Here is a 12,604-nt window from a genome sequence, read left to right as displayed (position 1 = left end):
CCTGTTCTGTCTTTATACAGTATACATCAATATCTATACATCTATCTATATCTATAAATATTATTACTAGAACAGCTCTCCATCACTGAGACATTACCAAATTAAGACATGTACCGTCTTCTTCTGGATGCTGTCCTTACCAGAACTAGAAAGTCCGACCATGTCAGCCCAGTTTCTTACACTGTTCTTTGTTTGGCATTTAAATTCCACACGGAATATAAATTTCTTCTAGTGATATACAAAGCTCAAATACATCTTGTAATGTGAACAGTCAGACCCACTTAAATCACAAGGTGCATGTGTCTTAAAATTTGAGAGACTGAAGTTCCTCACACAATCTGAGCAATGATGCAGTTTCTTTCAGGTGTGAATCTGCTGGTGACGCTTGAGTGCACCACTTACACTAAAAGTCTTTCCACATTCAAAGCAGTAATACGGTTTCTCTCCTGTGTGACTGCGCTGGTGTATTTGGAGATGACTCTGTCGACAAAATCTCTTCCCACAGTCCAAGCAGTGATGAGGTTTCTCTCCTGTGTGAATGCGCTGGTGTATTTGGAGATAACCCTGTGTAGTAAAACTCTTCCCACACTCAGAGCAGTGATATGGTTTCTCTCCTGTGTGAATGCGCTGGTGTATTTGGAGATGACTCTGTGTAGTAAAACTCTTCCCACACTCAGAGCAGTAATACGGTTTCTCTCCTGTGTGAATGCGCTGGTGTATTTGGAGACCATTCTGTGTAGTAAAACTCTTCCCACACTCAGAGCAGTAATACGGTTTCTCTCCTGTGTGAAGGCGCTGGTGTATTCGGAGATAACCCTGTGTAGTAAAACTCTTCCCACACTCAGAGCAGCGATAAGGTTTCTCTCCTGTGTGAATGCGCTGGTGTATTCGGAGATAACCCTGTGTAGTAAAACTCTTCCCACACTCAGAGCAGTGATACGGTTTCTCTCCTGTGTGACTGCGCTGGTGTCGTTGGAGATGAGTCTGTCGACTAAATCTCTTCCCACAGTCTGAGCAGTGATACGGTTTCTCTCCTGTGTGAATGCGCTGGTGTATTTGGAGATAACCCTGTGTAGTACAACTCTTCCCACACTCTGAGCAGTGATACGGTTTCTCTCCTGTGTGGATGAGCTGGTGTGTTTGGAGATGACTCTGTCGACGAAATCTCTTCCCACAGTCCAAGCAGTGATGAGGTTTCTCTCCTGTGTGAATGCGCTGGTGTATTTGGAGATAACCCTGTGTAGTAAAACTCTTCCCACACTCAGAGCAGTGATACGGTTTCTCTCCTGTGTGAATGCGCTGGTGTATTTGGAGATAACCCTGTGTAGTAAAACTCTTCCCACACTCAGAGCAGTGATACGGTTTCTCTCCTGTGTGAATGCGCTGGTGTATTTGGAAATGACTCTGTGTAGTAAAACTCTTCCCACACTCAGAGCAGTGATACGGTTTCTCTCCTGTGTGAATGCGCTGGTGTATTTGGAGATAACCCTGTGTAGTAAAACTCTTCCCACACTCAGAGCAGTGATACGGTTTCTCTCCTGTGTGACTGCGCTGGTGTCGTTGGAGATGAGTCTGTCGACTAAATCTCTTCCCACACTCAGAGCAGTGATACGGTTTCTCTCCTGTGTGAATGCGCTGGTGTATTTGGAGATAACCCTGTGTAGTAAAACTCTTCCCACACTCTGAGCAGTGATACGGTTTCTCTCCTGTGTGGATGAGCTGGTGTGTTTGGAGATGACTCTGTCGACGAAATCTCTTCCCACAGTCCAAGCAGTGATACGGTTTCTCTCCTGTGTGAATGCGCTGGTGTATTTGGAGATAACCATGTGTAGTAAAACTCTTCCCACACTCAGAGCAGTGATACGGTTTCTCTCCTGTGTGACTGCGCTGGTGTCGTTGGAGATGAGTCTGTCGACTAAAACTCTTCCCACAGTCTGAGCAGGAGTGAGCTCTTTTACTGGCTGTAGTCTTCTGTGTTGGTTTGCAAGGTGAGTTCATGTGAAGATCAGCAGAGGTTTTCTTAGTACTGGAGCTTCTGGGCGCCATATTCTCACATTCAGCCTTAATTTTTTAAGCAGCCTCTTGGTGTGTTTGTGGATGTTACTCATGTATGTGCAGGAAGGCACTTGGAAAGCACTTGGTCATCATTGGGAGCAGGAGATCATTCTGGAGAACCAGTAAATAAATAAAAACACAGACTGGTTAATAACAAATTATAAGAGAAAATGAAAAAAATTGACGTTTGTCTCCAAAAAAAGTTTTTAAGCATTTTAAGTTATAGACTTTTTACTTGAAATGAGCATCACAGACATTTTTAAAATGAAGAAGGTAATGCATTTTCTCACTATAGACCAGTATTCCACACATGGGCCGCTGACTTATCTGTGTGCATGCAGTTGAGAACTTCATGGACCACATTCCCCACAGACTAACAGACACAAGCAGAGTGATCAACTTGGTGTTTTCCTAATCAGATTTATAGAGAGATGGCCAGGACTGCAAACTGCAGAGTATCAATACCAATGAAAAACCAAAATTTAAAAGAAACAATTTGATGCCATTGAGAAAATAACACAAACTGCATTGACCTTGGTATAAACCTCCTGTTTAAACTGACCAAGGCAGTCAAAGCTGACCAACGCAAATGCAGAGCCACAGCAACTGTCCACAAATGAAATGTCCCCCCATTTGGAGGTGACTCCCAACCTTTACTAACCATGACTCAAGGTCTCAAATATTGCAGCAGATTTGCTGTTCCCAAAACAAGCTGAAAAACTTACTCAAGATAGCCGCTCCAGCTGTGGCCTCATTTATGATACACTTGAATTTCAATCTATGTTTAAGAAAAGTTCTTTTTTTAACTTTACAAACATGAGAAATGTTGCTTAAATGTACTTTAAGATTAACTTTAATTTAGCATTAAATATACTGTATAAAATAAATATACTCAATATACAAACTTTGAAGTGAAACTGATAATTCATCGATTATACCACATGGTCAAATTATTCAGAGCACATGAACAAGCTTCCCAACTCCACTCGTCTTCTGATTTGTACATTATTGTTTTCAGCAAGAAATGTAAAAAAGGAAAGAAAAGAGTACAGTGAGTAAGACTAACAGTATGCACACTGGTTTAACGAAAAGAGTACTAAAATTATTGATTTATTCGTTCATCAAAGAAAATACATACAACAACTAAACCACTGTAAGTGTACAAATGTATAAATATACTTTAAAGGCTGGGAAAGAGAAAGGCCCCATGATCATGCATTAATTCAGGTTGACCTTGAAAGACGAAAGGTGGTTTTATCAATCGGTACAAAAAAACAGGCACACGTGAAAATTTATCAAATCCATATGTATTAATCTTTATAAACAAGGCTCCTGGGTCTGTAGACTATTCATTCCTCTCCTATATCAGTTCTCCTCTCTCCAATGTGTTGCACCTGCCTGTTTCAACACCTCTGTCATCATACCGGTTCCTAGAAAACAGAATCTCCAGTCTGGATGTCTACAGAGCAGTTCCCTGAACTCTGGAGTCATGAAGTGTTTAAGATACTCATACTACAGTGTATTACAGTCCACATAAGAAGATGAAGTAAGGAATTTGGAGTCAAGTGAGGAGCTAACAACCTGGAGTTAAAAAAAATAAAAACATCATGAAAAATAATGTGGTCAATCAGATCAATCTCACGTTAATCGACTTGGTCAACTAAAATCGCTGATCAAATTAGTCGTGAAGTCATTACACGTCTTTCTCGTGCTCACTAGGAACCTTTTTACATTACCACTGGAGAGTTAAGGACAGTTCGATGGCAGCCTCCAGAACAAAATCCTCAAAAGTGCGGGAGCTAAGCTCAGAAAAAAAAGGTCCTCGGTTGTGCTATTTGTAAAGTCCACCTTAGCTGGCATGTCTATCAATGTCTTTCAATGATATTATGTACTCTAGATGATGAAAAGCATAAGTTCTTTGCTGTTTTCTGTTGAGAAACATTATACGTGAATTGTCACACTCCATGTATTGTGCAGTCTTTCACAGAGTGGTGACCCCTCCTCATCTTTTCTCCTGAAAGACTCCACCTCTCTGAGATGCTCTTTATACCCAGTCAAGTTACTGACCTGCTGCCAATCAACCACCAGGTTCTGTTTAGTGTTCCACAACTTCACCAATCTTTTGTGGCCCTGTCCCAACTTCACTGGAACATGATGTTGGCATCAAATTCAAAATATTTTCCAAAAACTAATTCAATTTCTCACTTTCCACATCTGATATATTGTTTTGTAGTGTTAATTAAATCTAGGGACTAAATGATTCACACATCACTGCGTTTTCTTTTTTATTTATATTTCCTGCAGCGTTTTTTGAATTGAAGGTATAATTCACCTTTCAGGAATATGAAAGACGTGTGAACTCTGCTCAGGGAGTCTCTTCACACCTCATCTCTGGCAGTTCCCACCTCTAAAGGACCTGTGAGCCCCTCCCCACCACCCTCTCCCATCACCCCCCACACAGACCTTTATTCAAACAGCTGCTATTAGATTATTACTTCAGTTCAAAACGTCCACGCTTCAACATTTCCGCTTTAGGCTTACTACAAGAAGATGGAGAAATAAAAAGACGCGCTGAGTCTCTAAAACCAGTCTGAGCCGCTCTAAACAGAGAGAAAAAGAGATAAACGGCTCTTTACCTTCAGCAGATCGGCTCCCGTTTCTCTCTATTTCTGTTAGAGTGAGTTAGAAACAGAGAAACAGAGAGAAAAAGAGATAAACAGCTCTTTACCTTCAGCAGATCGGCTCCTGATTCTTTCTAAAACCCCGAAGCTCTTCTTGTTGTTGTTGTTCTTCTTCGTCTTTTTCTCCTGCTACACTTTTTATTTTGGAGATCCACCGTTTTAGCGCCCCCAGGTGACGTGGATCTCCGGACGTTACTTTTCTAATCCCACCTTTATTGCGACAAACCCCGCCTCCTGCGCTCCGATTGGTTAGAAGTTCAAAAGAGCAGCTGCGCGTTTATTTACTGCAGCAGTTTTAAATTTACATAAATATGACATAAATAATGGAACAATGATGACGGAACACATTCAATAAACCAATTATATCATCAACTGCAGGACACTGGTCAGAACTTTGTCAGCAGACTATCAGACACTGCTGGAGGACAGTTTGTGTGATTCAGTTTTTAGGTGATGCTGTTTTTATGTCTGTAAACAGTGAAGGATCTGCATTTTAGTTTAAAATAAAATTATTAAAACTGGCATTTATCACAAAACTCCTCAAATGTCTGTGTCCACTTTTAATGTGGAGATCTGGGGCTGTGCCTCCTCACTGCCTCTGAACTTCTCTATGAACTATATTCATTAAAAACTCCCACTGACACCATCATTACAATGTTATGTTATTTATTTATTATTATTTTTAAAATTTTACCCAATTTTTCTCCCCAATTTAGTCGTCTCCAATTCCGCCTGCTACTTAGGACTCCCCCAATCACACAATACTACCAGTGCTAGGAGGGTGAGGGCAGCACAGGCTTCTTCCGAGACCTGTGAAACCAGCCGCCGCTTCTTTTCCAACTGCCGCTCACGCAACATCACCGGACAGCCAGATGCGCTCGGAGGAAAGCGCTGACTGCCAGATGTTACGTCAGCTAACCAACGCCTGCACTGACTACCATCACGTTGAGTGATGGTGGGGAGGGGACCATCCTACCCACCCAGAGAGAGCGAGGTCAAATGTGCTCTGTTGGAGTCCCAGCTATGGACGGCTGTAGCATCACCAGGGATCGAACTCACGATATCCTGATGATGGGGCCAATGATTAGACAGTTGCACCACTCAGGAGCATGTAACTGATTTATAAACAATAATGTATAAAGAAAAAATTTCTTATTCCAATTTTCTATAAGTGTAATTAATTAAACAAAAAAGTGTCATTTTAACCTTTATTCCACATATTATGCACAACTCTGTGAACCAAACCTGTTCCCCTATAAAAAAATGTAACATTGTCTATTTATTATAGTATAAACAGGAATTTGGTCATCTTTTTGTTTTCTCCAGTGACCAGACAGGTCAGTATTCTCATTATATTTTCTCAATTTACACACAACAACTGATCAGGCTGCAGGAGTAAAGGTTGCTCATTCAACCCTGATACCAACATTATTGTTGATAAAAGATTATAGATCTATTGATTATTTATGTCTAACTATATGGTTATTAGCCTAAACTAACTACTAGTTTTACTGTTACCCAATTTTGACCTTCCAGTTATTTGAAATGAAACTGAAAAATTACTTGAAACAATTTTTTCAGTAAGAACTTGCTATTTTGCAAACCGCTCAATAAAATGTTTTACCACCGTACAATTTATAGAAAACATCCCAGAACTATCAACCCCAGTCTCCACTGCATCAGACCCAATGGAACTAGATTTACTAACCAATTAATTAGAAAATACCCTTTGTTCTATTTTATCTGTTTTATGCAGTAAAATATAGTGCCTTAAAGTACTATGAGAACTACTTTATACATGACACAAACAGTTCGGAAACTAGAGCGGAAATTGCGACAAACCAAGCTGGAAGTGTTCCACACTGCCTGGAAGGACGGCCTTATAGAGTATAGAAATGCTCTCACTGAAGCTCGCTCAGCATATCTGGCCTCGCTGATCGAGAATAATAAGTGTAATCCTAGAGTTCTGTTTAATGTGATTTCCCTAATCACAAAAAATCAGGCAGGTACTGAACCAGAAATCCCAGCAACTCTCACCAGTGAAGTTTTTATGGACTTCTTTAACAATAAAATTGAAAATATTAGACAACAAATTCAACCCACAGTGTTAAATCCTACTTGGCCGTCATCTGACTTGGCTGATATAAAACGCAACATAGTTTCAGAAGAAAGGCTGGAAACTTTTTACCCACTCTGACAGCTGGAGCTAGAGAAGATTATCTCCTCTACAAATTGTACAACCTGCACACTTGATGCAGTTCCCTCAAAATTACTCAAAGAAGTACTGCCAGTTATTATAAACCATCTTGTAACTATAGTACATACATTCCGTAGCTTGGGACATGTACCCAAAGCTTTTAAAGTAGCATTTAACAAATCTCTGATTAAGAAACCAAATCTTGATGTTAGCATATTGTCTAATTACAGACCTTTTTCTAACCTACCATTTATATCTAAGGTCTAATTCCCATATGGATTCAGGTACGGTAGCGCGGTGAGTAGCACTGTCGCCTCACTGCGAGGAGGGCCTGGGTTCAGTTCCCCGGCCGGGCGACCGGGTCCTCTCTGTGTGGAGTTTGCATGTTCTCCTCGTGTCTGTGAAGGTTTCCTCCGGGTTCTCCGGTTTCCTCCCTCAGTCCATAGACATGCAGTCAGGCCGATTGGACATGCTAAATTGCCCCTGGGTGTACGTGTGTGAGTGACTGTCTGTGTCTGTCTGTCTGCCCTGCCATTGGACTGCTGACCTGTCCAGGATGTATCCTGCCTTCTGCCCGATGACCGCTGGGAAAGGCTCCAGCACCACCCCCGCGACCCTGAGGGAAAAGCAGCTTGGACAATGGATGGATGGATGGATTCAGACCACATCACAGCACTGAGAGAGCTCTAATTAAGATGACTATTGATCTTCTTCTCGCCTCTGATCAAAGCTAGGTATCCCTGTTAGGGCTACCTGACCTCAGCGCAGTTTCCGATACGATAGACCACAATATTCTCCTAAAAAGGTAAGAAAACATGGTTGGAATCACAGGGACAGCCCTATCATGGTTCATATCTTATGTAAGAGAATGTCATCAGTTTTTAAACAATTTATCTCCCAATTATTCAAAATTAAGATCTGGAGTTCCACAAGGTTCTATTTTAGGACCATTATTATTTACATTATACATGTTACTGTTAGACACAGTTACAAATAACCATGCCATTAACTTTCACTGTTATGCAGATGATATGCAATTGTACATATCAGCCAAGCCTGATGACAAATAAAAGACAAAAAGAAAACAGAGGACTGTATAAATGACAGGAAAGGCTGGATGTTACATACCTCCATCCATTATCTTCCACTTCTCCAGGGTTTGGGTCGCGGGGCAGCATCCTAAGCAATGAGACCCAGACCTCCCTTTCCCCAACCACTTCCGCTAGCTCCCCGGGGGGATTCTGGGGCACTCTCAGGCCAGCTGGGTGATATAGTCATGCCAGCATGTCCGGGATCTTCCCCGGGGTCTCCTCCCGCTTGGACTTGCCTGTGAAACCTCGCGAGGGAGGCGTCCAGGAGGCATCCTAACCAGATGCCCGAACCACCTCAGCTGGCTCCTCTTGCCGTGGAGAAGCAGCGGCTCTACTCAGAGTCCCTCCTGGATGACCAAACTTCTCACACTGTCTCTAAGGGAGAGTCCAGACACCCTGCTGAGGAAACTCATTTCAGCTGCTTATATTCGCGTCTATTCTTTCGGTCATTACCCAAAGCTCATGATCATAGATGAGGGTGGGACCATAGATTGACCGGTAAATCGAGAGCCTTTCCTTATGGCTCAGCTCTTTCTTTACCACAACAGACCGGTAAAGAGCCCACATCACTGCTGACCCAGCACCAATCCGCCTGTCAATCTCCCACTCCCTTTTACCATCACTCGTGAACAAGACCCCGAGATACTTAAACTCCTCCACATGAGGCAAGAGCCTATCCCCGACCCAGAGAGGGCTCTCCACCCTTTTCCGCCTGAGAACCATGGCCTCAGATTTGGAGGTACTGATTCTCATTGCAGCCGCTTCACACTCGGCTGCAAACCGATCCAGCGAAAGCTGAACAGCCTGATGTCCCCAATAGGACCACATCATCTGCAAACAGCAGCGATGTGACCCTGAGGTCACCAAACCGGACACCCTCTGTCCCCTGACTGCGCCTAGAAATTCTATCCATGAAAAATATTAATAGAATCGGTGACAAAGGGCAGCCTTGACGGAGTCCAACTCTCACTGGGAACGAGTCTGACTTACTGCCAGCCATGCGAACCAAACTCCAGCTTTGTTTGTACAGGGCCTGAATGGCTCATAGCAAAGAGCCATGTACCCTGTACTCCCGAAGCACCTCCCACAGAATACCGCAGGGAACAAAGTCGAACGCCTTATCCAAATCTGACTATAAGCTGGACTCTCTTCTTCAGTACCCCTGCTTAGACCTTACCAGAGAGGCTGAGAAGTGTGATTCCCCTGTAGTTGGAACACACCCTCCGGTCCCCTTTTTTAAAAAGAGGCACCACCACCCCAGTCTGCCAATCCAGTGGCACCGCCCCCGATGTCCATGTAATGTTGAAAAGGTGTGTCAGCCAAGACAGCCCCACAACATCCAGAGCCTTGAGGAACTTGGGACAGATCTCATCCACCCCTGGAGCCCTGCCACCAAGGAGTTTTTTAAAGTACCTTAGTGACTTCGGCCTCAGTAATGGACAAGCCTATTCCCATGTCCCCAGACTCTGCCTCCTCACTGGAGAATGTGTCGGTGGGATTGAGAACGTCCTCAAAGTATTCCTTCCACCACCCAATGATGTCACCAGTGGAAATCAACAGCACACCATCTCCAATATAAACAGTGCTAGTGGCACACTGCTTTCAACTTCTTAGTCACTTTCCAAGGCCTCACCAAACTCCTCCCACACCTGGGTTTTTGCCTTGGCAACGACTGAAGCCACAGATCGCTTGGCCTATCGATACCTGCCAGCTGGTTGTCCCACAAACCAACCATGCCCGGTAAGACTCCTTCTTCAGCTTGACAGCATCTCTCACCTGGGGTGTCCACAACCGAGTTCGAGGATTACCGCCCCAACAGGCACCAACTACCATGCGGCCACAGCTACAGTCAGCCGCCTCAACAATGTAGGAGCAGAACATGGCCTATTCTGAGTCAATGTTCCAAACCCCTCCCCCGATATCTGGTCAAAGTTCTGACAGAGGTGTGAGTTAAAGATCAATCTGACAGGTTCTTCTGCCAGACATTCCCAGCAATCCCTCACTTTATGTTTGGGCTTGCCTGGTCTTATCGGCATCGTCCCCCACCACCTGATCCAACTCACCACCAGATGGTGATCAGTTGATGGCTCTGCTCCTCTCTCTACCCGAGTGTCGAAAACACATGGCGATGACACGACTACAAAGTCAATCATTGAACTGCGGCCTTGGGTGTCCTGGTGCCATGTGCACTTATGGACATCCTTGTGTTCAAACATGGTGTTCGTGATGGACAAACTGTGGTTGCACAGAAGTCCAAAAACTGAACACCACTCAGGTTCATATCAGAGAGACCATTCCTCCCAATCACACCCCTCCAGGTCTCACTGTCATTGCCCACGTGAGCGTTGAAGTCCCCCAGTAGGACAGTAGAGTCTCTAGGAGGAGCACTTTCAAGCACCCTTCCCAAGGACTCTAAGAAGGCTGGGTACTCTGAACTGCTGTCCGGTGCATAAGCACAGACAACAGTCAGGACCTGTTCCCCAACCCAAAGGCATAGAGAAGCTACCCTCTCGTCCACTGGAGAAAACCCCAACATACAGGCGCCAAGATGAGGGGCTATGAGAAAGCCCACACCTGTCTGCCGCCTCTCACCATGGGCAACTCCAGGAAAGAATAAAGTCCAGCCCCTAACAAGGAGATTGGACCCAGAGCCCAAGCTGTGTGTTGAGGTGAGCCCAACTATATCTAGCCGGTCCGGTATCTCTCAACCTCGCGCACCAACTCAGGCTCCTTCCCCGCCAGTGAGGTAACGTTCCAAGTTCCAAAAGCCAGTTTCAGCAACCGAGGATCAGAACGCCAAGGCTCACGCCTTCGGACACTGCCCGATCCACAATGCACCGAACCCCTACTACTGCCCCTCCCATCGGTGGTGGGTCGATGGAAGGGGGATTCATGTAGCTCCTTCGGACTGGTCCCAACTGGGCACCATGAGTAAATGCCCAGCCACCTGACACTCGCTGGCATGCCCTTCCCCCACGCCTGGCTCCAGGGTGGGGCCCCAGTGACCCTAATCTGGGCAGGGTACACAAGTCCTGTTTTTTTTTTTCATTTTTCGATCACACTTTGACCTATCACCTAGGATCAGTTTGCCTTGGGAGACCCTACCAGGAGCTTTTTCTCCAGACAACATAGCTCCTAGGATCATTCAAGCATGCAAACCCCTCCACCAAGATAAGGTGGTGATCCATGGAGAGGACCTACGTTACGTTCCTTCCTCAAACAAGTAGAAGTTCTCCTTCTTGGCCAAAAATTGCCAAGAAATAAATGGTCAGATTTTATTTTAATTCTCGCTGACTTTCCTGTCACACCTGGTTCAGCAGCAAAAAATCTTAACTGATTCAGATTTATCATTCGATCAGCACATAGGCAGCATCACTAGGACAGCTTTTCTACATCTTCACAACATTGCCAAAATAAAAAATGCCTATCAGTCCAGTGCTATCATCACTTCATTGGCTGCCTGTTAAATTCCATATTGGTTATAAAATTCTTTCATTGCAGTATAAAGCCCTACATGGGCATGCTCCTGAGTACCTGCAAGACCTGTCCGGCCGAACACTGGAGGATGGCTGACTGTCGAGCCCCCCTGCTACCCAATTCAGACCAGCTGCCCACGCCCCAGCTACCACTACCTACCTTGGACTAGCTGCCTGGAAAACAACATTATGTTTTCACAGACTCCAAGCTATTACTACTACTAATACTACTACTATTAATATTAGTAGTATAATAATTTGTAGTTAGTCTGACCAGAGGAGCATGGTTCCTCCCAAGGTTTCTTCCTCAGTTCTGAGGATTACATTATGAGATTACATAATGTACTTGTAGACTTTATATGCAGAGTGGACCATTTATGCTATGCCTGTCACACATTTCAAAGTTTATTAGACTTCTAGTTTGGCCTTATTTTATGTTACTAAGATATTATGGCAATGCTCTATTTGCTATTAAGTGGGTCCTGGGAGGTTTTAAATTCTTTTATTTAGACATTTTCTTTAGGTTTGTTGAGATTAGATTTAAGTTTGATTTAAATCTTTTATTTTTCATTGAAAATTTAGATTTTACTCATTTTTGCAACATTTTAGAATGTAGTAATCAGTAATGAGTAGTTGAGTAAGACTTTTGAATTACGTTTTGCTTGATTTAACCCTTATTGACATTTTGACTTACATTAATATTGTTTATTAATCTGTATTAATCAGTTTGACATACTTACTTTTACTTAGCTAACCAAATTGGATGACAGTTTGACTTACTTTCACACATAATTTTATAATTCTATATTTTGTCACTTGTAACCATGACACATATAATTTACATACTCTACGACAATAAGCTGAAGAGTATGGAATCTCATGATTAGTTTATCATGAGAAAGGAGGGAAATGTAGAGGTTTTTGAAGGAATATGTCCTTGAATCATAAGCAATAAAAGTTTTGTAACAATCATTAACTTAGAAATTATTAAAAATAAAGCTATGAGCATTTCACTGAGGCAGACAGATCTATTCAGCAGAAGAGCAGGCCTAATGCTTCCATATATGTAGTGGAGTGAAATTCCGCTGTAGGGAAAAGATCATT

The 12,604-nt window shown here is 43.4% G+C and overlaps 1 pseudogene; it reads right to left on the bottom strand.

Moving 5' to 3' along the window:
* The window catches only part of LOC108414705, a 35,176-nt pseudogene extending 30,293 nt beyond the window's left edge, over window positions 1-4,883 (bottom strand).
* Window positions 4,884-12,604: the final 7,721 nt, after the last annotated feature.

The sequence above is a fragment of the Pygocentrus nattereri genome, chromosome 2 (assembly GCF_015220715.1).
Source record: "Pygocentrus nattereri isolate fPygNat1 chromosome 2, fPygNat1.pri, whole genome shotgun sequence".
In the NCBI taxonomy this organism is placed as follows: Eukaryota; Metazoa; Chordata; class Actinopteri; order Characiformes; family Serrasalmidae; genus Pygocentrus; species Pygocentrus nattereri.
Note: the sequence above shows the minus strand (reverse complement) of the source record. Positions and strands in the feature narration are given on the sequence as shown.